The sequence below is a fragment of the Mauremys reevesii genome, linkage group 9 (assembly GCF_016161935.1).
Source record: "Mauremys reevesii isolate NIE-2019 linkage group 9, ASM1616193v1, whole genome shotgun sequence".
Classification (NCBI taxonomy): domain Eukaryota; kingdom Metazoa; phylum Chordata; order Testudines; family Geoemydidae; genus Mauremys; species Mauremys reevesii.
Window position 1 is genome coordinate 60,038,761 of NC_052631.1, and position 15,524 is coordinate 60,054,284.

Below are 15,524 nucleotides of genomic sequence, written 5' to 3' on the forward strand. Positions count from 1 at the left end.
ACTCTGTGACATCCAAGATTGTAAAAGGGCATCCTCCACACACTCAGGATTGTCAAGACCCAATCCACTGATGGAGTGATCCCACTTGGGGTTGTGACCTGTTGAAATAAATAAACAAGGAAGCAACAGCCTGGAGGTATTTCTTTGCATATTTATCCTTAAAGAGGCAGATAACTTTATCTTGCTGGGCAGGTATAAATAACCTATTCAGAGTTACCTATATTATGGGAAAATCATCATGTTTCTGGGATTAACTTCCCCTTTTCTTGCTTTCTTTTTACTGTTACTACTGTATATAGGTGTACTTTATAAATACCAGTAACCATTCAAACTTATCAAAGTGTCTTTAGTGTATTAAATGTACCAAAACACCCTTCCACACTTTTCTGAACTAGAAAAAAAATCTCATTATTTCTCAGCTGTATCTGCCAATGGAAAAGCAAACACATTAAAAGTGTTTCTGCAAAGAAATTGAATCTCAACTTACTGTCTCCTTCACTGTGATAATGAATAATAAAACACTCCGTGGATCTCATAAGGCCTTGGCCTGACACCTGTATGTGACTACCTTTTGTAATCTTTACTTTCTTGTGATCAGGGAAGAAATATTCTTTAGTGGCTCACTCACACTCCTTTCTGTCCTGCAGGGTTCAATACATGTGGTTGCTAGAAACTTTAGCCCTAGTTCTGTAAACTAATCCACAGAGGAAGATGCTGGCTGGTGGGGCTCTGCATGGCCTCTAGGTGGATCAACATGCTGAATTAGCCCTCCTGCTCCATCTATGAAACCCAGACTCATGGAGCAAAACCATCAATAACTGCAGTGGTTTGGAAGGGCTCAAATGCCAAATTACTGAATTGTTGTCATATGCTATATGAGCACTGTCAAACATAAGTGTGAAGGATTGGGGTGGAGGTGTATGTGAGCCTGCCCAGAATAGAGGCACTATTCTCCTTCATCTCAGACTTCATTTTTTTTAAGTCAGTCCTGGCTGCTATAGTTGTAAATGGCTTGCTGTAAATGATGCAGCAACACCTTCCTGAATTTGCAGAGAGCCTGAAACAATAGCTCTGAGGCTTGACCTACCCCTCCTACTTTCCATGGGCACTATACTCAGTTGCCAGTGATACTATATTAAATGTTAGCTTAGTTAAGGATAGGGCTGCTCTCCAAAGCTGTGGGAAAGGTGAGGCAGGAGATTACAGAAGAGCTACACCAGACTCTGCTAAAGTGGGGGCACTGGAAGAACCGGTGGGGGTGAATCCCAGCTCTAGGCCTTTCACAGCACATGGATGGGGGGCGGGGTGTCAGACTGGCTTCGCTAGCGTGAAGCAGGGCTCATCTTACCGAAGCTTGGAGACCCCTGCTCCCGACGCTGGGAGCGGCAGAAACCGGCTGTCTCCGTGCCCAAGGCAGGTAGAAGCGTAGGGCTGGGCGCCGCTCTCCGCCCTGGGGAAGGCTGCTGGGCATGGGGAGACCTGGCTCCCGGGCGCGGGGTTGGAGTCGGGGGCAGCTTAGATCCGGCAGGAACAAGCTGCCTTTGCCGGGAACCTCCAGCCGCCGGCTTGCGCTCGGGGCGGCTCCGTGTGCCCTTACCTGCGGGGAGCGGAGCCGGAGAGGCGGGGCGGGAGGCGGCGCGGCTCGGCTCTGCCCTGCCTCCCTGCTCGCCGCCGCTCGCTCCCCGGCCGGCGCTGTGTCTCCTGCGCCTCCAAGATGAGCGGGCAGAGGCGAGGCGGCTACCGGAACCCGCTGGTAGGTGGGAGCCCGAGCCCGCCCGGGCACGGCGCGCTGGGGGATGGGCTGCCGGGTTGCCCCGGGGTGGCGAAGCCTGGCGCGGGCAAGGGGGTGGCCAGGCAGGTCCGTGTCCCTGCTGCTCTCTGGGCGGGCTGGGGTGGAACTTGGTGCACGCTGCGCGCTGCTGGTGGGAAGGGAAGGGGTTAATGGTGTTTGTCTCCAAGGGGAAGGAGGTCGTTTGGTGTTGGAATAGGAGCGTGTGTGAAGCATCCCCCTCCCCCTTCCTCCCAAACTGGCTTCCCAGTGGAGCTCTTAGCCCAGGGCCTGGCTTGTTTGTTTGGCAGAGGGCGAGCAACTGGCGCAAACAGCAGCTTGTTGTGAACGAGTTGATGCGAAACCCGATCCCTGTTCCTGGCAGGGCAGCGTCCTTGCAGTTTGGGTAGGAGTGCGCTTCCTACTACCAGCCCTGGCCTGATCCTGACGTTGAAGGGTGGCTGGGGGAGAGCAAATCCACTGTGCAAGGCACGGCTCCCCCAGTATGGGCAGAATTAGCAGGTCAGAGATGGTCAGAGACTAGAGTCCCGCGCTTCCCCCCTCCTTTTTCCCTACAAAGCAAGGCTTTTCTAACTGCCGTGTGACTGCCCTAGTGGGGCAGATAGATTAGCTAGTACTGCCAGTGCTTCGCAGCTTGTTCCCTTCCAAAGCAGGAAGTTAGGTGCCTTGAGACCATCCTTAACGCTGGCTAATACCAGCTGAAGGAAGGACCCCCACTCCCCCATTTCCTTTCCAGGTCTCCCTGTTGACTCTGATCAGTTACAGTTCAAACATAGATTTATTTACTAGCAGCTTTTCTGAACTTGTCACTTGCTGGGCTCCGCTACCTACCCCCCTCCCTGGTACATGCTCCTGGTCCTGTATTAATACATAATAATTAATAATAGTCTCTCTCCGGTCTGACTTTGCAGGCTAGGTGGTGGCCTTTCCCTCTTTCAGTCTAGAGACTACATTTTAATAATCTTGTTTCAGTTTCAAGCTTCCCTTCTGGTCAGCAGGGTGCAAATGCTGTGGGCTTGCTCCAGTCTGATCTTGTTGCTAACAGTGGTATACAGTTTTAGTGGACATAAAGTTTAGTTAAATGGGAGTTAAGAGATAATGGGTTTCTTGTTATTTAGACAGTTCTCCTCTGAAATCAAAGGCAGAGCTAGGGAAGTGCACACATAAGGACAGTAATAATGCTAATTTGTCAGTTCTGAGCGGTGAGGTCTGAAAAAGTGGCTGGTATTTGAAAGAATGTTTTGCTATTGTTTTTTATTGACTTTCTGCTTTTACTGATGTGATCACTGGCTTTGAAATGTGGCATATTATGGTTGAATTGAATATCTGACAAGGTAGACAATGTGTCTGAGTTAGCACTATTTTAATTCCTAGTTTTCAAGCCTTACTCATAGCTTTTGGAAGCACAATGTGCATAACCTGTGTAGTTTATGACTATAATACATATATTTATGCATGCAGCTGCAGTGGTTCAGGTGCTTAATGGCAGCTCTGTCAAATGGGGTGGGGAGATTTGGGATACATGTCTTGGTGCTTCACAGTTCTCTCAAGTCTGAGTGTGTTGATGGGTTAAGCACTGCCTGTTCCCTGTGGTCATGGGTGTGACGCCTCTGCCCCATGGAAAATGAATTCTGACTCCTTGATTCAGTCACTGTTGGACAATGATTCAAACTAGAACATCCCCATCCAAGGAGCTGCCATAGCTTAGATGGACTGGTAGCCTGTACCCACTACAGCTCTGCAAGGCACAGTTGCTGTGTGTTTCTAGCCAGTGTGTTGTTTTTACCCATCAGCAGCGAGGTCAGTGGTGGGCAGCATGCTGGGAATTTGGAGTGCAGTGCCAATTGCTTATATTGGGGACTGAGACATGTTGGGCACAGGTTTGAGCAGCTCCTTTATCCTATGAATAATATTAAACACCCCCTTCCTTCTCGCTACTTTAAAATAACTCAAGTACCCCGTCTGTAGATAGCACTGATGTCCTGCTCAGGAACAGGGAGGTGAGAATGTCATCTGACGTAGATGATGACAGACAAATTTGAGGACAGGCAGCTCATCACTGCCATATTTCCTGTTTGCTGTGCCTGTCACTGCTGCCCGTAACTTGTTAGGAATCTTTGTGTTGTGTTGCCTTCCCTTTTCTTTTCCTTTTAATGAATAAATAATAAATGCACTCAGAAATGAAGAAAAGCAACAACTTGCCTTGATGCAATAGAACAAAACACACAAGTGACTGGAACTACGTGTACAATGAAGCTACAGGAAAGAGAGCAAGCAGGGTAAAGATCCAGAAGGAGGAAGTACCGTTGGCAAAGGTCTGTTGCATGGAGTTAGGTGGTGGTTGTGGTTGCTCCCAGAGCCTTGGGTGTGCCTTATGAGGAGCCTTTTGCAGTGCCAAGGGAAAGCTGTGTGCACCCTGTATGTGCTAAAAGTTACCCTTCCTGGTTTGTAAAGAGATAGCTCAGTGGTTTGAGCATTGGTCTGCTAAACTTAGGGTTGTGAGTTCAGTCCTTGAGGGGGGCCACTTAGGGATCTGGGGCAAAAAACAGTACTTGGTCCTGCTAGTGAAGGCAGGGGGCTGGGCTTGACCTTTCAGAGTCCCTTCCAGCTCTATGAGATAGGCATAGCATGGAAACAATCCAATGATGAGTCCTCTTTGTCTAGAGGGGAAACTGATCTAACATTTTAGGGGAAAGGGATAGCTCAGTGGTTTGAGCATTGGCCTGCTAAACCCAGGGTTGGGAGTTCAATCCTTGAGGGGGGCCATTTAGGGATTGGGGGCAAAAATCTGTCTGGGGATTGGTCCTACTTTGAGCAGGGGGATGGACTAGATGACCTGAGGTCCCTTCCAACCCTGATATTCTACAATTAGACATTCTATGATTAAAGAGTGCTCTTCTGAAGCTACTGCTAATGCTGATAAATTCCATCCACTGAAACAGACCACTTGCATTAATAATGGGAGCCAACAGCATCCCTGACAGAGGCACAATATGTTAAGTGACTGTTATGTGTGCAGACATACGTGTGTGATGACAGGGGAGGTACAGTTTCTGAGAGTGCACATGATTGGCTTCTGACTATTAGAAAAATACTGTCACTTTAAATCACCCTCTGTTCAGGGTTGAATCACTTTCCCAAATGCATATATTTTTACCCTTAAAGTTTGGCCTGATTTTTAGGTTTGTTTTAGTTGATGTTTCTGCCCCCTGTTGGGTGTTCCTCAGTCAGTTCTGAGATGACTGTGTCCTGTTTAACCTGGCAAGTCTTGGGTGGAGATGATGAGAATTGTCTCAATGGTGCATTTCCCAGGGACAGCACTTTCAAAAAGGGCTCAGGGCTGCTAAGATTAAGTGCCCTGGTTTTCAGTTCCAAGTGAAGCCAAGGATGACGGGTGACCAGCCCTCTAGAAATGTGGGTGTCCCCAGTCGAGCACTTGGAACCATACTTTTTTTTTTTTTTTAAAGAAACTGTACCCTGTCCCTTAGGGGTTGGTCTGCTCTAGTGGGATAAGCCAGTGCAATATTGCAGGGAATAGCACAACGGCAAGGAATAAAGGGACTCTTTGGGACAGAAGCCATTTAAGGCTGAGTTCTGGTCATGTAATTCTGTGGTACAGGCTTAGATCTGCATATTGAACTGCTGTGTACTGATGCCACTGAACTTATGGCTTAAATGGTCCCAAATGGCAAGCCTGAAGGCCAGTTAGCAGCTGCAGTCTTCTGTGATATTTAAATTTTTGTTCTCCCCCTTAAAAGGAAAAAAAAAAACAACCTTGATTGGTTTTGATCTGGATTTCAACCCCCCAAGTTGAGGAGTGTCTGGATCTGGGGGTTTGGTTGGGCTCCCAAGCTGAGATTTGGGCCCATTGCTGCTCATTTTGCTTGCCAGGCCCCTTGTAGCCAGCTGAGTGGGAATGATTGTCAGCAGCACTGCTTTGGCTTTCAGTCTCCTTAGACCTTTCAGCTCTGTGTGTGTACCTGCCAAGAACACAACTTCTGTGCCTAGCCCTAGGAATCCTCTTGGCCAGAGAGAACACCCTTGCTTGGGTTTGAAGTCACCCCATGTTCTGATCAGTCCTGGAGCTCAGATGCTGGGGACTGTGCCTCCTGCCCTCCCCCGGCTTTGTAGAGCACTCTGCTTCACAGCCACTGGTGTAAAGTTGGCTGCTTTTTATTATTTTTTCCCCGAGAACAGTTGTATGTTACGGCTTAATGAGAACTCTGGTTTAGTGTCATCTATTATAAATGAGTAACTCTGTTAGTTACACTGATTAATGAGCAGAGTACACAGTAGGGAAGGAAACTACTGACCTTATTGGGCCTTCTGTTCAGGTTGTTTACTCAGTTGCTGTGTCTTGTTCATGTAGTGACAACACTGGGTTGGAACTTGCGGTCCCAAGAACACCGGCGAAGATTGATTATTTAGGGAAAAATTCTAGCACTAGTGTGAGGCTGAAATACCCATATTGTGCTTTGTGCTAACACCACTGCTTGGCCGTGAAGAATCCTCACGCCAAAGCAGAGTTCCCTGGGCTGGACAGATCTTGGGAATGGAATGTCTCAGCTCTTTGAATCAGATACCAGCTTCCTGTTTTCCCAACTGTGGCTGTTAGCAAACGTGAAAAGGAACTCCTTTGCCAGCGGCCTAGAACATATTTCTGTCCCCCTCCAGCTATAGAGGAGGAAGCGGAACAAGGCCTTAGCCCATGCACACTTCATTCAAGAAAGCGATACGCTCTAAGCACTGCAAACCCTCCCTGCGCTGTGTCAGGACTGGCGTGTGGGGCAGGAGGGGTTCGGGCCTTGGCCAGCTTCAGTAAAATGTATCTCACTTGTTGGCTTTAAGATCCCCCCACCGTGTGCACTCCTTGGTCCCTCACCGAGCCCCTAGGAGTGAGGGGCAGGCTGGGGAGTACAGGATAATACACCAGGGAGTGACCACTGAATACAATAGCTGAGCAGGGGTCTCCTAGCTCTGATTTCCCCCTGCGGGGCTTGTAGCCATCCCCAGTCAGGTGCAGCTTGTGCCCTGCCCCTGCTCAGCCCATCTCTCTTCTCTCTCACCTCCTTTTTGGCCTGTCTCTTCCTAGGGCGTTTGCTGCCCCCACTGGAGCAGTTGGGGTGGCACGGGGGTGGGGGGAAGGGGCCAGAGAGCCTGGGCTGGCAGCTCCTGTGGCCAGCTGCCCTAGAGACCCCTCGGGAGCCAAGAGGGTAGGCAGGTGGCTTTGAAGGAGCATGCGGGCAGATCCACTGTCTTTACCTGCAGATGTGGGGGAGGAGGGACAGATCTGGGGCCCTGCAGCCCTCCCTGTGCCTCTCCCTTGCCCTCTTCCCCAACCTGGCTTTGTGTCTCCGAGCACTGCATGTTTTTGTGGTGTTACGTGATATGTGTAAATGCCACAATCTTGTCCTGTGTTGCATGTGTGCAGGGATTCTGCAAGAGCAGGGAAGGGTAACGGGATATGGAGCTCATGCTCCCTTGGGCACTAGGCTGGGGTCCTGCTGCTGCATCTAGCGATGCTCGCCTGCCTGAAGGCATGAGGAGGTGACCAGTTTTCACCTCCTCTCAGGCAGCAGGTGTTGGGGAGGGGTCTGCACACTTTCTGCTTTAGGGCGTCAGGAAGGAGTAGGGCTGAGTACACTGCCCCTCCCGCCCGCCCCGGGCCCCATAGTCCTGAATGGCTCAGGGCCTCGGCTCAGTGCTCTGTCTCTGCTGCTGCCTTGCAGCCCCCCACCTTGGTCAAAGCAGAATCTTGCTAAAACACCCACCCTTTTTACATCCAGTATTTTAAATAAACTCCCCCAAGGTTGAACTGCCTCCGGGGAGGAGAAAACCGAGTGAGCTGGCAGGAGACAGCAGGTCTGCGGTGACTAATTTTTCCAATCTCCCTCTCTTTTGTGTTTAAATGGTCTGTGTCCAATCCCGGCCCACTGGCCCCAGCACTGCACCAGCCTTGCAATTGGGACTGCACACACTTGGCCAAGTGATCAGAAAGGCCATCTGCTTGCACTGTAGCTGCTGCAAGCTCCTCGGGGTCTGCTGCAGAAATGCGCGGTGTTTGCTCCGTGCTGCTGCATTGCAGCCCACATCCCTATTTTTATCTCCCTTCTGCAGCATTGGAGGCAACACTGTCACAAGGGCGGGGATGGACCACAGTTGGCCTCTTGCCTCACTAGCAAATCCCCCTTGCTCCGGGGAACCGTTCTAAACCACGGCAGTATAGGATGTGACAGCTCTTTAGGGAGTGGACAGGGGCTACGGTCCATGTGGGATCGCAGACCCCTCTCTCACCAGCCTGGGGGCCTTAGGGATTTTGGGGTATGCTGTAAAGAGAAGTGGCTAGTGCTGCTGCTGGGACTTGGTCCCTTGTGGGGGTGCAGGCTGTGGGCAAGGAGCTGTGCCCTTCTTTGCTCCTCTGGGATGTGGGAGGGTGAAGGGTTCGGTGTATTGCTTTTCTTCCCCTCCGAAAGCCGTCTCTTCCTTGCTTGTGCTGGATGACTCCTTCAGGGTCTGGGATGTGCATTGTGAGCAATCTCACCCCACCTGCCTGGGTCCAGGCTGTCCAACGGGGGTCCTTTCTTCCAAATGCTGCTAGTCAGAGGTGCGACCCAGTGAACACAACTGACAGTTTGGGGCAGGCTGCGGCTCTGATCCTGCCCAGACTCGTGTATGTGCTCTGGTGGAGGCATGGGACGAGGCCTGCTGACCCCAGTGGGATTCCTTGTATGAGTCAAGTGAAGCAAGTGTAGCGGTGAGCTGCATTTCCTTTCCCCTCACAGCTGCCCATCACCCGACTCTAGCTGTAACTTTGTCAGTTCTCCATCACCACAGTGTCTCCTAGGGTGGGCAGGGCCCGAGTATCCAACCTTTTGGGTTTTAAACTACTTTAAGAATCAGAGAAGGGCACAAGGCCAATATATTCCCCCTTTGCAGGCCCCTTTTGTGACAAGATCATCTTTCTCATTAGTACTGCTTTTGCACAGGGGGACTCTGCCGCTTTCCCGCCATCCCAGTGTCACATCTGGTAATACGATCAAGGCACGCTATGGTGTGTAGGTGGCCTCTGTTGATAAGGTAGGGCATGGGGTGAAGAGGGATGATTATAATGTCCAAGTCCTGTGGGGAAAGGTTTAGACCGCTGATCTATATTCAAGCAGGCTTGCAGAGACTCCAGATGCATCTGGTTTTTCAGCCGAGTGGTGAGGAAATCTGGAGGATTGCTTTGTGGTTAGATTGCTTCCTCCCTAGCAATGGTGTGCAAAGTGAGTGGCCATGTGAGCCCTCTCCCCAGGAGCATTGCTGCTGGATGCGATGAGCAGTGTGACAGAACATACTGCTTATCACTTTCCTGTGTAATTATTTATGGGTGTGGAAAACGCATACATGATCAAAGGCAGAGGCTGCCTCCTGGTTTCAAGCCGTTAGGGGTTCTCTGTCTGCGCCCTGTTCTCCATTTAAATTGGGACAGGAGTGTGACCATCCGTCACGTTTCGGTCTAACACTGAGCCAAGAGGAGTCTCCGAATAGGCAGCAAATGTTACTTAAGGGAGCTGGAGAGTATTTCCCAATAAAACCCACATTTATTATTTAAAATTGCGCTAACTAGGATATGGCCAGAGGGAAAGATGTGCTCAGCATACTACAGCAAGCAACCAGGCTTAATAAACGGAGGTCCGTTCTCCCCCACCTGCTGCATTTCTGGTGTAGGGATCAGTAAACAACTGCCAAGTGCTTGAAGGGAAATAAAACCAGGCTCTGCTTGAGGCATATCAAAGGAGCATGCTCAAAACCTGGAGTGTAGGGTGTGCTTGTTGTATGCTCTTCCCCAGCATCTTGTGTGTTCTGGACCTGATCTTGCAGTCCTTTCTCAGGTAAAACTCCCATCGTGGATTGGGACTTTTATATTCACCCATTTAAATTAATAGCAAAACTCGCTGTCTCCTCCAAAACCTCCAAGTAAGTTGTATTTATTTTACAGCTCTTAAAAAGTCTGCTGAAGCCACTCTGAGCACCCATGCCCCTGAAGTCAGCATGAGTTCTAGGGTTGAGGATAGGACTCAGCATTGGAGAGCAGAGGGGCAAAGCCCAATAGATCATAAAAAGGGGAGAAGTGTTACTTTCCCCATCTGTGATCCCAGGGTAAAAATGATTGCTATCTGTAGAGTGGTTTGAAATTCTCACCTGAAAGGGTCTATACAATTTATTATTATTGCTAGAATTCATGTTGAATAGTGACATTAATCAGTAGGTCTATTTATTTATTATATTACAGACACAGTAACTAGATCACATTAAGGGTAATGGCCTAGGAAAATTTCATTTCAATCCAGTGTTGAGCTAGTTGAGCAAACCAAAGCAAAAAAACTCCAAAAGTCTTAACTTCTCTTAGCAAGCAGGAGTGTTACAATGGCAAGTTTCAGCACCAGTATAATAAATGCAGGCTGGGAGAAAAGCTGCATGGAAGTAAACAGAAAAGATGCTAAAAAGATGCACTCCTCCTGCAGCCTCCTTCAGCAGCAAGTTAGAGATGCCAGGGACTAAATTAGCTTCCGTGTTCTTCAAAGAGACATGGAGCATATGAAATGTGTGTCATGGACAGATATCTAAAGAATCCCAGTAAATCTGGTTGTGTAACTGGGCTGATTAAAATTAGGCTGTTTAATTATGCTCAAGCACCTGAAACACAGTGTGCTCCGGAGAGCAGCAGGGCCATAAGTTAAGCTGTGACATTAGCTCAGGCTAACATGAAGCTATTAACCTGCTCTGCTGCAGGAAGGCTCCAGGTGCTAAGACAGGGCTGAAGATGTCATGGCCTGATGTGGGTGCTCTGTGGCGAACCCACCTGATTTATTTGCGTCTCCTGGGGGGTTCCCAGCTATGTCCCCCAGGCGGGAGGGGCACACTTGATGTCCTCATGTTGCTGCTAAGTTACATTGCATTAGAATGCATGTTAGCTAGCACCGGGCAAGCATGCAGGCTCTGATGGTTCAGAAGGGATCGGCATTGGCTCTACCCTGCCTCCATTGAGCTGTACCATTGGCTGTCATAGGAGCAGAGTTAGGCTGACTCTGAGGGCATCTGAAACACCCTCTCTCTGCGTAGAGTTGGCCCATTGTGCTTACAGTCCTGTGGCCTGGACCCGAGTGCACTGCAGTTAACCACAAGGAGCTGAGGCAGTGTTAGGCACTGCAGGACATGTTAGGGAATGTGTCCGAACTCAGGTAGTTTCCCTGTGAAGACAAGCTGTCGGTGCAGGGAAGGCTGGGCACTAAGCAGCCCAAGAGCCAGGACAGGCAGGGGAGCATCTGGGTGCTTGTCGCTGGCAGGAGGCCAGCAGCGTTTCTGGCAACCAGGGAAACCCCAGGAGAAGGGGGGGTTCCTCTTGTACCCTGTATTGAACTGCCCCTAGGGACTACTGGCTTCTCTCTCACTGTGGGGCTGAGGGTATTTGCACCTGTTATTTCTGCAGCCTAGAAAAGCATAATCTGTTCCCTGCAGTGTGTGAGCATTAACAGGACCCCCGAAAACAGGAGCCTAGAGAGCCCAGTGCTGGGAGCACCTGCCGTGCATTGAGCAGGCTGTAGAGGGGGCCTCTGTGTCACGCAACACCCTGCAGCGGGGTGTGGACACTGTGTTCGCTTAGCATATGGGGAGTGGTTTTCTCCTTAAGGGTTTCATGGCTCTTCACAGGGATGGATCAAGGCGTGGGGAGAGACACCTACCACAGGGCCTAAACCTGCCGGTCCTCTGTCCATACAAAAGACAGGGAGTTGATCAGGGAGGTCCAGGGGCAGTGCCCTGAGGAAGAGCTCAGTCCCCTCCTGTGTCCTTTCTGCCATATGGTAATGGCAGTAACCAGGGCTGTGTTCAGTATTGTGCAGGGACTGGTTAGAATAACCAGAATAAATGGCTCAAGATGACTTGGGGATACAAATACAATTTTTTTAGGGTACAAAACAAACCAGCTAAAACTAGTTAATTAGCGAATGGCTGGTCACCCAACGTGCATAGCTCCTAGCTGGAAACCCCACTCCTTGATAGGTTAAAATGGGGCTAAATAGCTTAGGGGCCTGGAGCTGAGGCTCCTGGATGAAGCCGGCCAGCAGATGGGTAAATAGAGGCAAGGTGGTTGTTGGCCAGAAATTCTCCTTGACTGGTGTGTAGGCAATGCCATTGAGACGTGGCTGGATCCTTGCCGTAGGGCTGCCTGCCAGGAGCGCCTTCATAGAATCATAGAGAATCATAGACTATCAGGGTTGGAAGGGACCTCAGGAGGTCCAATTCCCAACTAAATCATCCCAGCCAGGGCTTTGTCAAGCCTGACCTTAAAAACTTCTAAGGAAGACCTTAAAAACCTTCGGTCAGCTGGCTGTGCCCTGCGTCAGTTTTCCCCATTCAGGGTCCCTGAAACAGTCCAATTAGTCTTTCAAAAAAATATATGGAGATATACCTATCTCATAGAGCTGGAAGGGACCCCAAAAGGTCACTGAGTCCAGCCCCCTGCCTTCACTAGCAGGACCAAGTACTGATTTTTGCCCCAGATCCCTAAGTGGCCCCCTTTAAGGATTGAACACCCAACCCTGGGTTTAGCAGGCCAATGCTCGAACCACTGAGCTATCCCTCCCTTCCTTCTGAATGCCAATAGCCTGTATGGGTTTAATTTATAACAAAAGCACACGCCCACGCCCCCATAACAAGCCCCAAGACCATAGTCCAGTCAAAACATCAAATGCAGCCCTGGCTTCCCAGTCAGCCCTGGCATCCCTCACTATGCCCTAGCTCCTTTGCCCTTCCAACTGGAGTCCTGCCCCACTCTTCCCTGTGGCAATCCCACAGCCTCTCTGCTGGGAGCATCCCTCGCTCGCTCAGCCCTGTCATGGTTCCTTTGGGTCCAGGAAAGTGGTTAGTCTAGCCCTGGAGATGTCAGTGGATGTGCCCCTGCACTGCTCTCTTCAGCCTTCCCTGGCCCTTGGTTCTGGCTTAGAGCCAGCAGGCAACCCCGCACTGCTGCTTTCTTGGCTTCAGTGTTCTCCCAGGAACCACCTTCTGCTGGCTTCCAGGTCTCCCCCGGTCTCTGGCAACTCTCACCTGCCCTTCCTGGCTACACCCATCTGCTCCGGCTTACTGGGATCCACTTTATAAGCCCCAAGTGCTTCCCTACCCTTTTAATTGGCCAAGCAGGGAGCACCCATTCTGGCAGGGGAGCTGGATCTGCTTCATTCACATGGGGCAGCCACCCTGGAACAATCCAGTGCCCACATCGCAGAAAACTTTGCTGCGGCTGGCACTGATTGTCCCTCTTGTATGCAGTTTCAACAGAGGCAAAGGGGTGAACGGGCCCTGGGGAGTGAACTCCAACCCTACCAGGGAGGGACCACAGGAGCAAGAGGGAAGGGAGAGTGGCATGGGAGAAGCTTGCCGCAGTTTTGGCTGTGCCGCCCCTGCTCTGCGGGTAAAGGGTGAATCTCCAGAGTGCCAGTGCAGCGCTGAGGTAACAGAGAAATAATTGTCCCAAAGGCATCTGCATCCCTCCCCCCAGAGAGCTTGAGCTCCCCCCAGAAAGCTCGAGGGGAGAGCGTAGGGATCTCCTGCACGATGCAGGGAAAAATCATAACTAATGGAATAATAGCTTCCAACATTGTCCCAAAGTGACTTATGGGTAGTATTCTGGCTTGTGCTGCCCCTTGGCACATGCTGGAAACCTACCACCAGTGCTGCACATTTGGTGGCCCCTCCAAGATATTGCAGAGGCTTTGGCCTGGCCCATAATGGAGGTGCATTACAGAGTATGTCTCCACTACAGTCGGGACAGCCTGTGTAGGTGAACCAGATCTAGCTCGCTCACAGTAGTTGCAGCGACACAGGCCAGCTGACCAAGTATGTTTCTTGGGTTCCAGGTGGGACTGTACTTGGGTGACTACCTCATCCTACTGCCTGTGCTGTTGTGGTTAGCTGGATCGAGGCTAGCTTGGGTGTGCCTACATTGCACCTCCCAGTGGCTCTGTAGATATCTCCTAAGATCTGATGCAGACGGCTGCTGCCTGACCCAGGCTCCTTACGCTTGCTGTCTGGTTCCCAGGCACAAGCCCAAGCCTGCTATGTTTGTGTTAGAAAGGCACTTAGCCTGGATCTTGAATGCTTCAGCTGTGCAAACATTTGTCACTATCTTAGAGGACTCACTTTCCTCCCTTCCTCATGCCCAACAAAATGCAGTTGCCTGGGGCAGGATGGCGATTTGAGGATGTGCACCACTGCACAGTGGTGTGGAACTTTGGGGAGAGGTGGGAACAACTTTGAGAAAATGTCCCCCACCAGAAAGTGGGCTGTAGCCTCTGGAAGCACAGAGTGTTAGCGAAATGATGGCCTTATGAACTGGCTTTTGCTGCTGAAGTTTCTGATGCAGCCCAGGGTGACAGCAGGATGGTTAAGATGCTGTGGCAGAAGAAATCCAGAAACTGCAAGTTGTTACTGAGATTTATTGGCACAGTCTGCATAAAAGCATTTTATTTATCTGAACGCATCTGACACATACTTAAAGCTGGCACTTTAAAGTTTCTGGAGTTCTTCCGGCATAATATTCCCTGGAGTATCATTCACACACATTGTCTCTCTCCTAAACTTTATATGTAAACACTGAAAGCTCATTTATGGAATGTGCACGCTGTAAGGTAACTTCTCTGTTTCCCTGTTTTAGCCCTGGCGCTTTGTGTTCCCATCTTCCTATGCCCTTGCAAGTTGAATCCAGAGTCTGACATATTGAAAGCCTCAGGTACCTTTCCCTGGAGCTGAAATGTTTATCCAGGGATTTGAGTGCTGCAGCATGAGAATCTGGGCCCTCTGGTGCTCTATGCTGACATACCAATCTGCAATTCACTCTCCATCTTGCAAGATCCTGTGGAGACTGAGCCAGAAACAATTCAGTTTACTTAGCAAACTGGCCCTGATTTCTCCCAATCTGTGCTTTACATTATGATGGATGGGGAGTGAGTGCTCCAGTACATTGTTTTAGCTCCCCTCAAAGATGCCTTTGTCTGCTCTGCTTGTTTTTCCTCCAGAAATGTGCTCTGGCTTTACTTGGAGGTTTTCCCTGGCTGCTGATGGTTCTGTCTTGCTCCCGGGTGCTGGAAGCTTTTGCACATGGATTATTAGAAAGGGATGGTCTGGGACTGTGTGTATAGGACCCAGCTCTTCCCCTCTCTGCACCCCACTCTAACTACTGCACTGCTCCTTTGCTTGCAGTGTTGCTGTTCCAGCGCAATTTGTGATTAGCACTGCAGTTCTTAACTATGCCAGTAGCCAGGCCTTGCTTGGGCTGTCTCCTGAGCCCAATAGTTCTCTAGCTTTGCCTCACAAACTTGCTTCCCCTCCTCCCTCTCTCCTCAGGACTGTGGCCATTTCTTCAAGAGAACATATGCAAAGAGCTTTCTGATTCTGCTCTCCTCCAGCCAGACGCCCACTCCTGGATCCCCAAATGTTTTTTATCAGCTCCTAAGCCCTGACTCCACTCACTTCTGACTTCTCTGGGCCACGTGCTCACATAGACCCCAAGTCCCATTCCTTGACCCCACCTGGCTCTCCAGCTGCTGCCTCCTCCCCTTTGCCTTTCAGCTCCTGACTTTCTGCTGATGCCCTGATCTCCTCTGCTCTGCAATCCTCGCCTCCCCTGAAAATATCCTCCCAGGGCCTCCTCCTGCTCAGGTCCATGGGCTCTCTTCCTGCCTACCGTGGGGCT